We start from the raw sequence: 21,270 nt of genomic DNA, 5'->3' as shown, positions 1-21,270 counted from the left end.
CCTCTCTCTCTCTCTCTTCTCTCTCTCTCTCTCTCTCTCTCTCTCTCTCTCTCTCTCTCTCTCTCTTGCTCTATACTATTTTATCTTGGAACGTAAAAAGTAAAGTAATTAGTCTGATGTTATGCTCTTTTAAAATCTTAAATTTTTTCGGCTAAGACAAAGACAGTCACCAAACTTTAACATCATGCTCCATGTTTTTGAAGTTCCATACGACCAAACAATAATAGTTTGCAATTCTCTTTCTCCTTGTAGTACTAAGTCCCCAAAATATGTTATTTACTTTTTATCTGAGGATACTGTGCAATTAGACCCTCAAACGTTCAAGCGAAGATGCAAGGCATTCCTACCCTAAAACAATTCACCTTGTACTTTGTTATATTTTAATATATTTAGCAATTTATCAAATTTATCTTTTTTTCCAGTTACTGATTTCTTCTTTCTGTATTCCCTGCAACTCGTTTTAAAATGAACACCATATTATTTGGAAGCTTGACTTTCAAGTCAATGGCCCCTGTGGGTTTATTTTATATGAATATGGGTTGATCTTCCAAATAATAATAATAATAATAATAATAATAATAATAATAATAATAATAATAATAATAATAATAATAATAATAATAATAGGCTTTCAAACCAAGCACTGGAGCACTCTAGGAAATTCAGCGCTCAAGGAACTAAAAAGGGGAATTTGGTGTGGTTGGACATCAAGATAAATTAAAAAAATAAAGGGATGAAATACAATAATCTAAAGGTGGAACTGGGAGAGAAACCTAACAATGTACTAAGAAGCGATAGTTAGAAAGGAAGCGGGAAAGGAGATAAAGTAAAAGGCCAAAAAGTGATTACAACTGAGATGCCGAAAGGACGCTGCAAACACCCTTAAGTAATGCCTACTCAGCGCCATATGAGCTGCACAGACTGCACAAGCCCCTGCGGAATGAAACGCAAGTGGAGACTCATGTTTCCTCATCGAAGAGTCTTATATCCTCTTACTGAGACTGATCTGTTTTCATACAAATGCTTCTAGAACGAGACTCGTGGGACCAATTTCTATCAATTGCAAAGCTCGTGTTTTCCATAAATCTTTTCAGCCTGATGGTTTTTCCTTTTCCCATCCATTTTCAATGCTTTATATCTATCATTTAGTGTTAGAGTATACACTATATCATGAAGGGCATCAACACTGTCTATCTGCGTATTTTTTGTGTATTAGAGATCATTTACGTTAAGATACGTTTCAAATGTTGGTAATAAGATTCCGGTTTAAAGTCCTATTTAACGTTATGCATGTAGTATATATATATATATATATATATATATATATATATATATATATATATATATATATATATATATATATATATACACACACACACACACACACACACACATATATATATATATATATATATATATATATATATATATATATATATATATATATATATATATATATATATATATATATATATATATATATATATATATATATATATATACACTACATACATAATGTTAAATGAGACTCTAAACCTGAATCTTATGACCAACATTTGAAACGTAAATATCTAAATATGTAAATGATCTATACTACACAAAATACACACACACGAACACATACACAAACACAGTCCTGATGCCATTCAGGATAGTGTGTTCTAAAAATGAATAGTAAATATCTAGCTTTGACAAAATAAATAAGAAAAGGTAAGCACATTAGAAGAAAAGATTTATAGATAAAAACGAGCTTTGAAACTGAGTATTGCAGGATCAAAGGATCTTTCTTTTTAATATTCTCGGAGACAGCATCCCACACTGATTGTTATATATATATATATATATATATATATATATATATATATATATATATATATATATATGTGTGTGTGTGTATATGTATATATATATATATATATATATATGTATATATATATATATATATATATATATATATATATATATATATATATATATACATATATATATATATATACATATATATTCATTTACATTGCCACAGGAAAAAAATACAGTATATAAATATATGTGTGTTTCTTATTTTTGGGGGTATGTGTGATATATATATATATATATATATATATATATATATATATATATATATATATATATATATATATATATATATATAACAATTCATGTGGGATGCTGTCATCTGAGAATATTAAAAAAAGTCCTTGGGTCTTGCAATATTCGGGTTGAATCCTTCACCAAAAGTTTACATTCATTATAAAGAATAACCTGAGAGAGAGAGAGAGAGAGAGAGAGAGAGAGAGAGAGAGAGAGAGAGAAGAGAGAGAGAGAACACAATCCGATGATTGGAAGAACTCACAGGATGGAATCCTGACTTCCAAGTAGGGTTTATTTAGGAAAAGATAGGAATCTCTCTCTCTAAAAAAAAAGCAGAGTATCCTGCGGGTTTCTTGCCACTACTGGGATGTTGGAGGGAGCCTATCCTGATCCTAAAGTGATATGATCCTTTTTGTAAGATATGTCTCTCTAAACGTGTTTTCTAAAAGCAGGGAGAGGGAAGGCTTTGGAAAAATACCTTCATAAATTGATGGTAAATGAGAGAAATCACGTAATTTTAAGGTTTCAAAAACTATTTGAAAATGTGGAGAAAAAGACGATAACATTGTTTTTATTATCTTTTTTTTGATGAATTATCTCTTTCCATTGTTTGTTGTAAGAAGTTTTAATTAATTTAGTTTTTATTCAGTAATATATAACTTAAAAGTTATCACTGTTTGGTTTGATACCAGAAGCTTATAGAATATAAGAAAGAAAATAATACACTAATACACATAAACACACACACACGCATTTTTATATATATATATATATATATATATATATATATATATATATATATATATATATATATATATATATATATATAATGAAGCTACAAATGTCGCTTAATATCAAATTCACGCTACCTTGGGATTATCACCGAAGGGGAATTTATAAGTGATAAATGGACTGGCACTGCCGAGTCTTGAACCCACGGCACAGATACTTATCCAGCGACTCCAGTCGACATTCTACCCACTAAGCTATCAAGAGAGGCATAAGTTAATGCCGAGTCTGGTGTGCTTTATTTACCCGTCGAGAGTGGTGAAATTGTATTTAGCTTCGGCATTAATCCACCTCCACCATGATAGTTCTTTGGTACGTTTGGAACGCACAGCTCTTTTTTATGAAATTTATCGCACCGTGATTCATATACAATCATGAAGCTACAAATGTCGCTTAGTATCAAATTCACGCTACCTCGGGAATATCCCCGATGGGGAATTATCACCGAAGGGGAATTTATAAGTGATAAATGGACTGGTACTGCCGAGTCTCGAACCCACGGCACGGATACTTATCCAGCGACTCCAGTCGACGTTCTACCCACTGAGCTATCAAGAGAGGCATAAGTTTCATAAAAAGAGCTGCGTGTTCCAAACGTACCAAACAACTATCATGGTGGAGGTGGGTTAATGCGGAAGCTAAGTACAATTTCCCGGCTCTCGACAGGTAAATAAAGTACACCAGACTCGGCATCAACTTATGCCTCTCTTGATAGCTCAGTGGGTAGAACGTCGACTGGAGTAGCTGGATAAGTATCTGTGTCGTGGGTTCGAGACTCGGCAGTCCTTTTATCACTTATAAATTCTCCTTCGGTGATAATTCCCCATCGGGGATATTCCCGAGGTAGCGTGAATTTGATATTAAGCGACAGTTTTAGCTTCATGATTGTATATACAGTAAATAACGGTGTGATAATATATATATATATATATATATATATATATATATATATATATATATATATATATATATATATATATAAATTGCCTAAAATATAAAAAAGTTTTCGAACAAGGAGTAAGATTTTTAGATTTTTTTTTCTCAAACAGAAAGTTCAAAGATTTCAGATTTTGTTGTAGTATCTTCTTTTTGTAGTTTTTTTTTTTTAGCATGGGATCATTTCTAATTTAGAAGAATACTGCTATATTTGATAATGCCATCATACGTAAATCGTCAGATCTGAAGGAAATTCAGACACTTTTGAATATAATCAACTTACAATCTGCAGTTATTTCCCTAAAACTATTCACTCTGTATTTTATAACTTACTAATTACTTATTACCTTTAGTTTTTAGTGTCTCTCTCCCACCCACCTCTCTCTCTCTGTCTCGCTGTCTCTCTGTTTCTGTCTGTCTGTCTCTCTCTCTCTATGTGTCAGGAAAATTTGGATTATCACATCCGCTAACAGACTCGCTCTCTCCCTCTTTCTCTGGGAAATTTGGATTATTTCAGCCACTTAGAAATTCTCTCTCTCTCTCTCTCTCTCTCTCTCTCTCTCTCTCTCTCTCTCTCTCTCTCTCTCTCAGGAAAATTTCGATGACTGTACCTACCAAGAAATACTTTGATGTCAATTTCCAAGTTACCAGGGGTAAGCTCCTTCCGCTAATTGAAATTAACCTCACCTGTGTATATCATTATGTAGGAAAAGACGAAGTGGAGGTAGGTATTGAATAATTCAATCACCTGACGGAGGTGGTGTTTGCTTAGTTGATGGACGGGTAAGGTGGAGCCCCCTTGCGGAAGTGATCAAGTTATCGGTATTTCAAATGGCCTTCTGTAATGCACGGAGGAGTGTTATTCTGCTCCAGTTACTTGAGGTAAAATTTAAAACGTACACACACACCCAAACACACACACACACACACACACACACATATATATATATATACATTTAAATTTTATCTCAAGTAATTTGAGCAAAATAATATATTTCATTATATACATTTATATATATATATATATATATATATATATATATATATATATATATATATATATATATATATATATATATGTTTTTATATATACATTATAAATATATAGTATATATATACATATACATATATATATATATATATATATATATATATATATATATATATATATATATATATATATATATATATATATATATATATATATGTGTTTATATATACATATATATATATATATATATATATATATATATATTTATATATATATATATATATATATATATATATATATATATATATATATATATATATATATATATATATATATATATAAGAGAGAGAGAGAGAGACGCACAAAGTATTCCATCACTGAAATGGTTATTTTTGTTGCTTTGCGTTAAACAATTTTTTTTATTCTAACATCTTGCTCCTAAATAAAAACATTAGATTCCCGAATACTGACAAAAAGTATCAGAAATAATAGAACGTTACAGTGTTCAGTAACTATTACGGTACACGAGAAACTCCAGATTCCTTAAAGGAGTCAAAGTGAAAGAGGAGAAATAATCTGAAGTGTCAACAGGATATCTATACATCCGGGAAAATTATTTTCTGACAGTAAATCTTCAAACAGAATTTACCTGCGAAATTCCTTTACATAATCCTCCAAATTAGATGAAACAAATCCTTTGACGGATAACCTTTATATCCACAAGACTCCTAGAAGGATTTCTGTACATCCTCGGTGTCATTATCCTTCTTGATCCTTTCATGTGTCCCATTCATCCTTCACGAATTAAAGAAAAAATATTGCAAAGGGAATCAAACCTGGCAGTTGTTGAATTCAGAGACCGGAGTTCTTTGGTGGCTTAGGGTTCTGTTGAAAAGTGATATCAAAGACCCTTCTGTTGATATGGATCTTTTCCCGTCTGAATATTTAGAATTCTCGACGATTGTATCCATAGGCTGCATTCCTCTCAGAACGGTGAGATTGATAAGGCAATGAGTTCAGATATTTGCTTTATGTTATGCTCTCATAATATCTGTATTCAAGATATCATTTGCGCTTTACTAATAACCGATACTCAGTGAAAGGTCTATGTCTTTTATACTTACAAATATTGAACCTCATTTATCACTAATGTAGATTTGACTTTACCTTGAAACATAAACAGTGTACATATCCCTCCTTTGCAAATTATTGTAAGCTGACGGTGCAGTGGAGTTCTATCCTATTCGTATTGCTTTATGAAGTAAATAAAAACAAAACGTTCAGCAAACAGAAAAAAACGCGAGAAATAATGCAATGAAACATATATTACCTTCAATAATAACAATAATGGTTGTGATAATATTAATATGCACCTGAAGATTTATTTATTGGTTAAAAGAACCTATAATTTTCAGCACGACAAATATATTTAATGTTCCTTCAGGCAAGCGTTTGAGTTCAACAGAGAAAGAAAGAAAGGAAGAAGGAACGAAAGAAAGGAAGAAAAGCCTTCTCTTCTTCCCGCTTGAAAGACCCACCGAGGAAAAAGATTGCAATGCTTCTAGGGAAGATCGCAAGACGTGTCTTGCATTTTAGTGTCTTTCATTTCAATGTCTTGCATTTAAGTGTCTTTCATTTCAGTCTCTTGCATTTTAGTGTCTTTCATTTAGGGTCTTTCATCTTAGTGTTTTACATTTTAGTGTCTTGCATTTTAATGTCTTTGATTTTAGTATCTTGCATTTTATTGTCTGACATTTTATTGTCTTGCATTTTAGCGTCTTACATTTTAGTGTCTTGCATTTTATTTTCTTGTATTTTAGTGTCTTACATTTTAGTGTCTTAGATTTTATTTTCTTGCATTTTATTGTCTTACATTTTAGAGTCTTACATTTTAGTGCCTTGCATTACATTGTCTTGCATTTTAGTGTCTTACATTTTATTGTCTGGCATTTTAATGTCTTACATTTTACTGTCTTAGATTTTGTTGTCTTACATTTTAGTGTCTTACATTTACTGTCTTGCATTACATTGTCTTGCAATTTAGTGTCTTACATTTTATTGTTTGGCATTTTAATGTCTTACAGTTTAGTTTCTTATATTTTAGTGTCTTACATTTTATTGTCTTACATTTTAGTGTCTTGAATGTTAGTGTCTTACATTTTAGTGTCTTAAATTTTAACGTCTTGTTTTTTAGTGTCTTAAATTTTATTGTCTTGCATTTTAGTGTCTAGCATTTTACTGTCTTGCATTTTAGTGTCTTACATTTTAGAGTCCTAGATTATGTCATGTAGCATTTTATTGTCTTGCATTTTAGTGTCTTACATTTTAGTGTCCCAGATTTTATTGTCTTGCATTTAGTTAGTGTCTTGCATTTTAGTGTCTTGTATTTAAGTGTCTTACATTTTAGTATCTTTGATTTCACTGTCTTGAATTTTAGTGCCTTACATTTAAGTGCCTTGTATTTTAGTGTCTTGCATTTTATTGACTTACATTTTAGTGTCTTAAATTTTAGTGTTTTGCAATTAGTGTCTTATATTTTAATGTCTTAGTCTCGTACACCAGTCTTGAGGAGAGAGATTTTCCTCGACGTCCCGAGGAAAGATGTATGGAGTCCTCCCCCCTTTTTTTAGGGGGAGAGGGTCTGATTCGTGCTTTGTTTAGCATTTCTTTATTATTTATTTACTGATTATTCTATCTCACAGGTGACGTTTAGAGGTTGAGAACTTGATAAGTTCTTCCTCATTCACTTCTAAGTTTTGGAAGTCTCTGCCTCTCTCTGTTTCCCAAATAAACGAACTTACACCTTTATAAAAGTTCGTAGTTTCCATTTTTAGACGATATTATTATTATTATTATTATTATTATTATTATTATTATTATTATTATTATTATTATTATTATTATTATTATTATTATTATTATTATTATTATTCAGAAGATGAAGAGAAGTTCACTAACACACCTCATTGGTGACAACATTTATCATTTCATCCTAAAAAGAACCCTGAGACATATAAATAATAAACAATAAAGAACACCTGTGGGGTTAGTGCCCTGAGTGCAACTCACGTTGTGCACTGTTGGCATTACTAAAAGGGTGATTATTTTCAAAAGCCCTGTCAGTTCTCACTTTTTCCCTAACCTCTCCCTAGCCAGGATCCAAAACCCCACCAGCTTACGTTAAGACCAGTTTGTCCCGATTCAAGCAACACGGAAACCGCATATCAGGTCACCTCGTCCGCCCATCTTTTCATCAGTCCTTTGACCAATATCTGACTTGCATTCAGCGACCGTCCGTTGAATCCCGAAGAGTTAAAAAAAAGAAAAAATGACATCTCCTAGGCTTGTTCCATACAAATAGGGTTCATCTTCTGAATAATAATAATAATAATAATAATAATAATAATAATAATAATAATAATAATAATAATAATAATAATAATAATAATAATAATAATAATAAGGGAAAATTCGTCAAAATGGCAAGGGACTTTTTCGCTTAGCAAAGAAACTTTTGCTTCAAGCTTGATAAAATGCAGTATATTGACGTTCTAATCACGAATATCCAACAGAAATTCCTATATATTGCTACACCCTTGCAATACGACAATGATACAAGCCAGGCAAAATTCGCAAGAATGCCAAGGATGTAGACTAAGGATTTTTTCGTAGAACACACCAACTTTTCCTTCATGCTGGGTGATTAATCTCCATAAGAAATTGCAACAGACTGCAATTTCTTTGCAATAATGCAATATTGCAGTCAGACTAAGATTCGTCAGAAAGCAAAACAATAAACTAAGGATTTTTTCGTAAGCCAGATTGATCTTGCTATCGAACTGTATAAAACGCAGCATATTTACCCGCCAGTGGCGAATATACTGTACATTTTTGTCGAAGTTGCATAATATTACTGATTTATGGCATAACGCTCCCACAATCAAAGCAGTTTTGCCTGAATCCCCTAAATTATGTCAAATTAATGAACGGTATTTCTCATCAATCATGAAGAATAAAAAGAAAGTTTGCCGTCAGTATTATCAGTCAACTCTTTCAGGATGAAATTGATGTTAAATTATAAGTATTTTCAAGATGGAAATGTTCATATTTTAAAGTAATTTCCTTGAACAAATTTATTATTCAAGATGCAATGCATTATACAATAATGCTATTCTCATTGCATTTTAATACATTTTAATCTATTTATTAATTTATTAATTCATTTTTTCTTCTTAATAAGTGAAATCTCTCTGTATTTCCTTTTATCTTCTCTTACTTCCTAATGAACAACTTAATATACTTTGGAAGCTTATTGAATTTCAAGTCAATGGCCCGTGTGGGCTTGTTCCATATGAATAGGCTTCATCTTCTGAATAATAATAATAATAATAATAATAATAATAATAATAATAATAATAATAATAATAATAATAATAATAATATACTTCAGTCATCATGGATTTTACTTCCTCCGTTTATTGGCAATTCCTATTCATATTACCACAATAGTCCTTTCTACCTTAAGCATTGCCGATTACTTTTTAGATAGTTTCAATAGCTGAGTTGAGTATGTTTATTTTCCAAGAATATCATGAAAAACTTGTTAAAAATGCATTTTTTTCCTGCATGTATCTGGTCAGAATAAAACATGCCAGGACCTTCATGCCTACGAACAGTAACAGAAGGGTTGTCGGAACTGCCAATTTATATAAGCTTTTAAAGCAGATGAATTAAAGGTAGTTTGTTATTTCACGTAGTCTTTAGTAGGTCCAGAAGCCCGAATTTAAATAAAACTCTTTGGATTCAGTCACTTTATGCTCAGAACTGCAGTGTTCTTGTCCTAAATACGATGTGGCATTTCATTTTGTTGGTATGCCTGGATCTTCATATCGTCTATGACGGGCGGTGGCATTTTCGCTAGGAGGGAGGACTGCAGGCATTTTGATGCTTATCGTCTTCCCTTACATCGAATTTTGGGTCATTTTTCCTTTACATGAAATACACTTTTCCAGTTGAAGTTGAATTTAGATATCCTAATAGACTCATCATTTTAAAGTATGAGATAAAGATGGTAATAAGAATAATCTAACCAGTTTCCTCACCCAGCTTTGAAAATGCAATTGTTCACTTCCGCTGGTTTACTTAGGTGGCCAACAGATGGCGTTAACGACTTGCTTATAGTAAAAAATCCTTTAAATTGTTCTGTGGAGAAAGGACCGCATGGTGACCACGTGGCCGCCTTAGAGTATTAGTAGATTTGAGGACATGATTAAAGTACGATTTTATTAATTGATCATTAAGATACAATTTCACGATATAATGAAAAAAAAATTCCTATTGAGCGTTTTTAAAAATAGAAGAATGAAAATAAACTCAGAATGAAACGAAATATTTAGCCTTTGAACATATGATAATTCCCTGTAATCACATGATCATTACAGTTTACTTTCATATATATAAAACTGAGTCAAGACCATAAACAATGAGTATATTTGTACCCATTAAATTAACCTACAAAATAAGGATATGGAAATGACATGCACTCATTTTATTTCATGAATAAGTTATCAGAAGGTTATCATAATGAACAATATATAAACGGCAAAATAACAAGGTGAAATAATACTGTACTAATTGGATATTTATAACTTAATATTCGTGAGTATAAATAAGGTCATGTATTTGTAACTTAACTGTCAGCCATCGTGTTGCAGACTAAAGGCTGATTTAGATTCCAAGGATAGAATCTGAATTCGACAGGAATATGTACATCCAGAATTCAGTTATGTACCAAGAATAAATATTATATTAAATACACCGGGATGGGGGGGTGGGGGGGTTAGTGCAGTCAGTGCGCCTCATGGGATGCACCTTAGGCATTAACAAAGGTTCTTTGCAGTGTCCATTCCATGACCCCTAGCTGTAACCCTCTTTCATTCCTTTTACTGCGCTTCCACTCATATATGTTTCTTCCATCTTGCCAACCACCCTCTCCTAACAATTATTTCACAGTGCAACTGCAAGGTTTTCCTTGTGTTACATCTTTCAGACCAACCTACTCTCAATTTCCTTTCCAGGGCTGAATGACCTCATAGGTCCCGGTGCTTGGCCTTTAGCCTCAACTTTATATTCCATTCCATTCCTATATTAATTACACACACATATATATAAAAGCATATTTACATACAGAACTCATAAAGCCAATCAAACTTTTAGAAAAATCCTTATTGCAAAATACTACTAGATAGTCACTGCAACAGAACTCCTAACCAACCCTCAAATTCTGACGTAACCCTGATCCCTAAGACAATTATTTAGGAGAAATCAAAACATTGATTATTACATAATGCGTAACACTGTCAGTTAATCATAAGGTATTCATCATTCAACCTTTTCCATGCAACCTGATGGAAAACAAATACCAGCCGAGTGGAAACGAGAGAAAAGCAAACATCCGAAGGTTTGGGACCGAGAATTTTGAAGCTTCTAACTAAATAAAAGGCAGTCTACTTGGACTCTAATGACAAATATGCATTGGAGATCATAATATATTGCAATTTGTTTGCAATCCTGGAAGGTTGCAAACAAACTCATAACATTCAAAACAGCAAGACGATTAGGGTGTTTTAGGAAACAAACTAACTTTTGCTTCAAATTAAAGCAAGGAAAGCAACTGGTCTGTTATGACGAAAGTGCAGTCGAAATTGTAGTATATCGCAACTTTCTTGCCTTATTGCAATGTTGCAGGTGCTGCAGAATTCATCAAAATACCTTTGGAAATTTTTTAGGGGCCACAACGACTTTTCCTTCAAATTGGATAAAAATAAAATTAGTGTTCTTCTAATGACGAATAAGGATAGAAGTTTGCAATATGTTTTAATATCCTTGCAATAGGGCAATGTTGCAATCAATAGAAAATACAACTGAGCAACCATATTATGACGTTTTCTGGAAGCAAACCAACACTTCCTTTTTGGAATAAAATGCAGTCTAATGTTCTCCTATGCATGGAAAGTTTCAATATATTGCCATTTCATTGCAATAAGGAATGTTTACAGGAGAAATATCAAGCCTAACGCTTCCCCTTCCGTTAGTTTTGTTTTAGGCTAATGTACTCGTATAAGACACATCAAAGATGTCTATTGATATGGTGCAGTCAAAGGAAGAGTGTGTACTGATGGCCAAGATACATGATACAGCTGTAGGATATGAACTATGTAATTATTGTTACTGTATCAAATGTGAGTTCTTTGGAATTATTATATTTTTGAGTCTTGTGTATCTATCTTTTCTGAACATTTTTGAAAAAGAATATTGAGTTAATCTGAATGATATGAAATGTGGAATCATGTGTCCAGTATTATGAGAATTTAATTGTAAGGAAATTGTTTTATAAATATTTTTTGCGTGTTTTGTAAATTCTCTCTCTCTCTCTCTCTCTCTCTCTCTCTCTCTCTCTCTCTCTCTCTCTCTCTCTCTCTCTCTCTCTATTTCATATTAAAGAAGCCATATTTTACAAAAGTTTGAAATGTTTCAATTATTTGCGTAAAGCGTAGACCATTTACGGCTGTGTCAATTGCACCTGGAAATCTGTCAGTCTTTGCTGCATAGTTAAATTCATTATTGCTCATTGTCACTATTTTTTTTTTGGTACTTATGCTTCTCATGATTGCTTCCCAGAAGGGAGTTACCGGTCGACAATATTCAACTACTGTATTGTCTTATTTCTTGGTTGTAATGTATCCACACCTCAGGTGACTTTGTAAGTTGCCTATTTTGAGTGCTCGAGTCTGGCAAACATTTGTTCACTGAGGTATAAAAAGACCCTTTTTCTTTATGGAACTTCAAACGTTTAAGCAAAGATGCAACGAATTACTACCCTAATGATATTCTCCCTACATTTTAATACTCTTTTATCTGTGTACTGATTTATTAATTTACTTTTGCTTTTCAGTAGGTGAGATCTCTTCTTTCTGTATCTCTCTTCACTTTCTCTTGCTTCCTAATGAGCACCGTATTCTTTGGAAGCTTGAATTTCAAGTCAATGGCTCCTGTGGGGTTATTCCATATGAATAGGGTTCATCTTCTGAATAATAATGCCCACTATCAAAACTATCAAACTCTCCAAGCGTGTCGCCTGTCACCTCCAAGAAGGGGCAGTTTTTAATCATTCGGCGCAAAAACATCAAAGAAGGCCCGAAAGAGAACTTGTAAAGAGCACCAAAATCTTAAACCAGGCAACGGACCGCCGACGCCTACGGCATCCCGAAGCACTACATATTAAAAAAAAAAAAGCCGAACATCAACACGTAGAAGGAAACAAATTCCTCCCTACCATCAAACGACGCCAGACACCGACGAGAGAGAGAGAGAGAGAGAGAGAGAGAGAGAGAGAGAGAGAGAGAGAGAGAGAGAGAGAGAGAGATTAGGTGTGACAGCAAGAGAAAGAGAAGTGAGAGAAAGAGAAAGAGAGCCAGCACAGGACACAGAAGGGATATTAACTGAACAACCTATAATCCCAGATAACAACTCCCAAATTCCAATGGCGATTAGGCCCAGGAGGTCTTAACACCTCCGGGACCGACTTCGTCACCAACCTGTGACCAACCAAAACGCAGCTGAATAACCGACCTTGCAACCGTACACCCACCGCCCCACCCCCACTTGCTATATATACACTTGTAACCCACATGCCATTTCATTCACTCTTTGAAAATAAACGCCAGAGGGCGTTTGAAACTTCAAAGGAAATAAACCAAAATAATAATAATAATAATAATAATAATAATAATAATAATAATAATAATAATAATAATAATAATAATAATAATAAAGGAAAATTCGCCAAAATGGCAAGGTAAGTCTTGAGACTTTTTCTCTTGGCAAAGAAACTTTTGCTTCAAGCTTGATAAAATGCAGTATATTGACCTTCCTATATATTGCAATGCCTTTGCAGTATATTGACCATCTAATCAGGAACATGCAACAGAAATTCCTATATATTGCAAGCCAGGCAAAGTTCGCAATAATGGCAAGGATATAAACTAAGAATGTTTTCGTCGAAGAAACCAACTTTTCCTTCAGGCTGGGTAATTAATCTGCCTACGAAATTGCAACAGACTGCAATTTCTTTGCAATAAGGCAATGTTGCAATTCGTCAGAAATCAAAGCAATTTACTAAGGATTTGTTCGTAAGCCGAATTGATCGTGCTTTCGAACTGGATAAAATGCGATTTATTGGCAACGCCAATGACGAATATACAGTGTAGTCGATATTGCATAATATTACTGATTTATAGCATAACGCTCCCACAATCAAAGCAGTTTTGCCTTAATCCACTAAATGATGTCAAATTAAATAACGGTGTTTCTTGGTAATCAAGAAGAGTAAAAAGAAAGTTTACCGTCAGTATTATCAGTCAACTCTTTCAGGATGAAACTGATTTTAAGTTACAGGTATTTTCGAGCTGGAAATGTTTATATTTTAACGTAATTTTCTTAGAAAAAAAGGATAATTCAAGATGCAATGCATTACTACCCTAAAGCTATTCTCCTTGCATCTTAATACATTTTATTCAATTTATTAATTCTTTTATTGATTTTTTCTTTTTAATAAGTAAGATCTCTTTCTATATTTCCTTTTACCTTCTCTTACTTCCTAATGAACACCTGAATATTCTTTGGAAGTTTACTGAATTTGAAGTGAGTGGCCCCAATGGACTTGTTCCATATGAATAGGGTTCATCTTCTGAATAATAATAATAATAATAATAATAATAATAATAATAATAATAATAATAATAATAATAATAATAATAATAATAATATGTTCCAGTCATCATGGATTATACTTTATCCGCTCATTAACAATTCCTATTCCTATTACCACAATAGTCCTGTCTACCTTAAGCATTGACCAATACGTTTTAGATAATTTTGTATAAAAAAATTGATGATTCCTTTGCACATCGATTTCTACATCTGAGTTGATGAAGCCTCTGTATTTGATCATTTTATTATGAATATTAATAACATATCTTAAATATTTTAACTATACAGTAGTTTATTATTCTTGAATAATATTGAGTGGGTTTATTTTCGAAGAATATCCTGAAAAAATTGTTAAAAGTATTTATTTATTCGCTGCATATATTTGGCCAGAGTAAAACATGCCACGACCTTCATGCCAAGGACAGTAACAGAAGGGTTGTCGGAACTGCCAATCTATTTAGGCTTTTGAAGCAGATGAATTAAAGGTAGGTTGTCATCTCACGTAGTCTGTAGTAAGTTCAGAAACTTGAACTTAAATCAGTCAATTTTGATTCGATTATTTTATGCTCAGAACTTCGCTGCTCTTGTCCAAAATACCGTGTTTAATTTCATTTTGTTGGTATGCCTGGATTGTCGAAACTGCCAATCTACATTTAGCTTTTAAAGCAGATGAATTAAAGGTAGTTTGGTGTTTCTCGTAGTCTGCAGTAAGATCAAGAATCCGAATTTAAATAAATCTCTTTTGATTCAATCATGTTATGCGCAGAACTGCAGTGTTCTTGTCCAAAATACGATGTTGCATTTCATTTTGTTGGTATACCTGGATCTTCATGTCGTCTATGACGGGCGGTGGCATTTTCACTATAGGGGTGGACTGTAGGCAAGTTGATTTTTATCGTCTTCCCTTACGTCGAATTTTGGGTCTACATGAAATACTCTTCCAATTGAAGTTGAATTTAGATATCCCAATAGACTCATCATTTTAAACTATGAGAAAAAGGTGGTAATGAGAATAATCTAATTAGTTTCCTCACCCAGCTTTGAAAATGCGGTTGTCCACTTGAGCTGATTTACTTAGGTGGCCAATAGATGGCGTTAACGACTTGCTTATAGTAAAAAAATCCTCTAAATTGTTCTGTGGAGAAAGGAGTGACAAGGACCGCATGGTGACCACGTGGCCGCCTCAGAGTATGCGTAGAATTTAAGACATGATTAAATTACGATTTAATTAATTGATCATTAAGATACAATTTCACGATATAATGAATGAAAAATTTCTATTGAGTATTTTTTTAATATACAAGAATGAAAATTAACTTAAAATGAAACAAATGATAACTCCTTGTAATCACATGATCATTACAGTTTACTTTCACATATATAAAACTGAGTCAAGACTATAAACAATGACTATATTTGTACCCTTTTCATTAACCTATAAAATAGGGCTATGAAAATTACTTGCAACCATTTTATTTCATGAATACGTTCTCAGATGGTTATCATAATGAACATTATATAAACGTCAAAATAACAATGTCAAATGACACTATATCAATGGGATATTTGTAGCTTAATATTAGTGAGAATAAAAAAAAGTCACGTATTTCAAACTTACCAACCAGACATCATGTTGCAGACTAAAGGCTGATTTAGATTCCAAGGACAAAATCTGCATTCGACAGGAATATGTACAACCAGAATTCAGTTATGTACCAAGGGGGAGGGGCGTAGTGTCCTCAGTGCACCTCACGGGATGCACTGCAGGCATTACTAAAGGTTCTTTGCATCGTCCCTCCCATGGCCCCTAGCTACAACCCCCTTACATTCCTTTTACTGTACTTCCATTCGTATTATCCTTCTTCCATCTTGCCATCCACCCTCTCCTAACAATCATTTCACAGTGCAACTGCGAGGTTTTCCTACTGTTACAACTTTCAGAGCTTGGCCTTTGGCCTAAACCCTATACTCCATTTCATTCCTATATTACATATATTCATACATACACACATACTTACATACATAACTTATAAAGCCAAGCAAACTTTTAGATACATCCATACTACAAAATACCACAAGATAGCCACTGTAACAGAAATCCTAACCTACCCTCAAATACTAACGTAACCCTGATTCCAAAGATACTTATTAGGGAGAATATCAAAACACTGATTATTACATAATGCGTAACCGTGCCAGTTATTCATCAGTTTTTCAATCCTTCAACAGTTTTCATTGTCGAGTGGAAATGAGAGAAAGGCAAAAATCCCGAAAGTTTGGGACCGAGAGTTTCGTCAAAAATTGTGAATGAACGTCGAGGGTAATGCCAGATATTTGTTAACTGATCTGTTGCAGATGACATTGATAGAATGAAAGGCTGACCGTCCAGAAATATGTAATAATAATAATAATAATAATAATAATAATAATAATAATAATAATAATAATAATAATAATAATAATAGTAATAAAAGGCTGTCTATTAAGGCACCTTGCAATGGGAAGGACCTCCACAGAGGCTGCTTTCCTGGAGGGAATCAGGTTTCTGCCAGACAGGGGTAGCTGGCCCGGAGAAGACCTGAACCAAAAGGGTGAGGAGACCCAAGGCGTCATAGGGAAACCATCCCTTAAGGGCACCATTGTCAGGGGAATGACCTCCTCAGAGGCTGCTTCACTGGAGGAGGTAGGTTTCCTGCCAGGCTAGGGAAGCGGGCCTGGGGAGGACCTGAACCAAAAGGATGAGGAGACCAAGGCGCCATAGGGGAAACCATCCCATAAGGGCAACTTTGTCAGGGCAGGGACCTCCTCAGAGGCTGCTCTCCTAGAGGGAGGCAGGCGTCCTGCCAGGCTGGGGAACTGGGCCTAGGGAGGACCTGAACCAAAAGGGTGAGGAGATCAAGGCGCCATAGGGGAAACCATCCCATAAGGGCACCTTTGTCGGGGGAAGGACCCCCTCAGAGGCTGCTTCCCTGGAGGGAGGGAGGTTTCCTGCTAGGCTCGGGAAGTGGGCCTGGTGAGGGCCTGAATCTCAAGGCTGAGGGGACCCATGGAGCCCTAGGAATACCATTCCTTAAGGGCACCTTTGTTAGGGAATGACCTCCTCAGAGGTTGCTTCCCTGGAAGGAGGCAGGTTTCCTGCCAGGCTAGGGAAATGGTCCATGGGAGGACCAGAACCACAAGGGTAAGGGAGCCCATGGCGACCAAATGAAACATTCCTGAAGGAAGTGGGCCTGGGGAGGACCTGAATCACTAGGGTGAGGGAACTTAAGATGCCCTAGAGAAACCATTCCTTAAGTGCACTTTTGTCAGGGGAAGGACGTCCTCAGTGGGTGCTTCCCTGGAGGGAGGCATATGTCCTGCTGGGCTAGGGAAGTGAATCTGGGGAGGACCTGAACCGCAAGGCTGAGGGGGCCTAAGGCGCACATTTGTCAGGGGAAGGGTCTCCTCAAAGGCTGCTTCCCTGGAGGGAGGCCAGGTTTCCTGCCAGGCTGGGGAAGCATGCCAGCGGAGAACCTGAACCACAAGATTGAGGGGACCCAAGCCTCTCTAGGGAAACCATACCTTAAGGGCTCTTTCGCCAGGGGAAGGATCTCTTCAGACGCTGCTTCTCTGGAGGGAGGCAGGTTTCCTGCCAGGCTGGGGAAGCGGGCCTATGGAGGACCTAATCCACAAGGCTGATGGGTCTTAAGGCGCCTTAGGGAAACCATTCCCTAAGGGCACCTTTGCCAGGGGATGGACCTCTTCCGAGGTGCTTTCCCGAAGGAAGGCAGGTTTCCTGCCAGGCTGAGGAAGCGTGCCTTGGGAGAATCTGAACCACAAGGGTGACGGGACCCAAGGCGTCCTAGGGAAACCATCTCTTAAGGAAACCTTTGTCAGGGAAAGGACCTCCTCAGAGGCTGCTTCACTGGAGGGGGCCAGGTTTCCTTCCAGGCTCGGGAAGCGGGCTTGGGAGGACCTTAACCACAAGGCTGAGGGGACTCAAGACCCCATAGGGAAACCATCCCTTAAGGGCACCTTTGTTAGGGGAAGGGCCTCCTCATAGGCTGCTTCCCTGTAGATCAATTACCGGAATGCTCTTTACAGATCAATCAGTGGAAAGCTCTTTAGAGATCAATTACCCGAATGCTCTTTACAGATCAGTCAGCGGAATGCTCTTTACAGATCAGTCAGTGGAATGCTCTTTACAGAGCAATCAGTGGAATGATCTTTACAGATCAATCAGTGGAATGCTCTTTACAGATCAATCAGCGGAATGCTCTTTACAGATCAATCAGTGGAATGTTCTTTACAGATCAGTCAGCGGAATACTCTTTACAGATCAATCAGCGGAATGCTCTTTACAGATCAATCAGCGGAATGCTCTTTACAGACCAATCAATGGAAAGTTCTTTACAGATCAATCAGCGGAATACTCTTTACAGATCAATCATGAACAAACGTTCCTGGCGTTTACATTTCAAAACATTTCCGTCTAGAAAGGTGCTATTTTCTATACCTCTTCAGTTTTCGCCCCATGAACCAGTTCACATAATGGGGGTTTTGTTTTTTTAATTTTATTTTTATAATTTTTAACTGCAAATCACTTACAAAGGAAAATTAAGGCTGATTACTAGGGCTAAGGAAGGATATTGATTAGGAGGGAAATAAAAAGAAGTCTTGAAAATTCCTGTAAAAATTTCCCGGGAATTGGAATTTCATGATCACAGGCATCCTGGAAAGGATGTTGTCAGCAGTTCGATTCCTTCCATTGTAAGGCAACCCATCAGGTATTGAAAAGCTTAAGACAGTCATACTAAAATCGGGTTAGGTGATTATAAAGCAACACATGAAATACGTACATAATAAGTATGTATCAAATGTTACATAGTCTTGTTGTATGTACAGCGTAGGTGACAATAAAGTGATTATTTGAAGGCCACAGAGACTCGAGGAAAAGTCGAAATGTTTTTCGGGGAATACAGAGATTTCGTTCGACAGCTAAATATTCTCAAAACATGAATCGACTCTCTACTACGGTGTTACACAACGGATGCTACAGAGATAATTAGAAAAAGTCAAGTATTTTCTTTTTCCATAGACTTCGTACTTTATAATGTATAGCAAACCAACGTTTGTTGTTGAAGTCTAAGACTTGTTTCTTCCTGTAATAAAAAAAAAGGCTTTCACTTCATACGTTATCATAAATATATGTTAAGGTATAGTTTTAAACGAGGTTTAAAGATGATAAATTCGTTTAAATACCGACGCTAATTTCACTAGATCTGCTTACTAATGCTTAGATCATTATTCCTGTGTGTTGAAGTCTCCCCTGATCATGAAAGTCTGTATAACCTAATTCCTTGCAAGGACAATTTCCTCAGCAGCGAGTCGGAGAAAATGTAAAACTTGAAGAGAATTTTCATTTAAAACCAACATTCATCTTATGCTTCGATTTAAAGTATAATAACTGTTATAATTTTCATATATGTTTGAAAGGCCAAGAATAAATGTCTGTGTTACGTAATTAATTTTTTTTATGAAATTCCATATGATATTCATTTCAAGGCGAATCTGCTTCCGCTTATCACAGCAGACTTGGTCCTATTATTCACAGACAAATATTTTTATAGCACGTTCTTATAAAGATAACCTAAAGCGATATTAAGTGCAGCCCTAAGTGGTGCATTCCTTTAGGTTACAAAGCTCGTGAACATTGCTATGTCCTGCCTGCTGTATCTGTTATTGAAATAGACTCATTTATGCATTCATTTGTTATTTTAATCACATATCTCAATGAGCTAGAATATATTACCATTCTCTGCTTCAAGTAAACACATTCGGACAACGAAAAAAGTTACAAGAACCTAATTACTTCCCTTCCTTGGAGACGGTGCAGTCGAAATTGCCAGCCTACTGGATTCTAAAAGAAGGAATCCACAGTCAATTTACCATTTTCCGTGTAATTTAACCAGCTAAAAAGAATGAGTGATTAAAGGTTGTCTCTTATACTTTTCAAATTGTCCTGATAATCGTGGTCTATTTCTCCATCATAACACGAAATTCTTACTTTTTTGTTGGTATTGTTTACTTTCCTTGAACGGGGTGCAGTCAGAATTGCCAACCTACCAAGTTTTCAAAGAAGAAAAACCACGTAAATGTTCCACTATACATGTAATTTAAAAAGATAAAAACAATAAATAAAGTTTGTCTCTTAAGCTTTTATTTAAAAATATAATCGTTGTAAAATTCTCAACGATAACGCGATCATTCTTATTATTTAGTTGGTATTCCTGGATCTACGTGGCGCTAAGTTGGACGAAGGAAATTTTAGTGTGGGTGAAACTGATCTTCACTTGAGGTTATAAACTTCTTACTGACATTGAGAGAGAGAGAGAGAGAGAGAGAGAGAGAGAGAGAGAGTGTGAGTTTGAGGTTGGGCTTTGTCATTTATGTGTATTCTCAGTTTTATTATTATGATTATTCATATTTCCCAGATATTTGCACAGCATTTTGTACTGGAAGTATATAAAGAGAGACCTTACCTTACAGACCTTACAGTTCGTTCGGGTTGCCCCAGGTCCCTCAGTGTGAGGCACCTCTGATGTCTACCAGAGAATTGCTAACGCATCTTCCGGTATATTTTGCATCTTCCAATCTTGGATGGTCTGGGATGCATCTTAGATATTTGTCGAGCTTATTCTTAAACACCTCTA

The sequence above is a fragment of the Macrobrachium rosenbergii genome, chromosome 3, assembly GCF_040412425.1.
Source record: "Macrobrachium rosenbergii isolate ZJJX-2024 chromosome 3, ASM4041242v1, whole genome shotgun sequence".
Taxonomy (NCBI): domain Eukaryota; kingdom Metazoa; phylum Arthropoda; class Malacostraca; order Decapoda; family Palaemonidae; genus Macrobrachium; species Macrobrachium rosenbergii.
The sequence above is the reverse complement of the archived record's forward strand: the minus strand, read 5'-3'. Positions refer to the sequence as shown.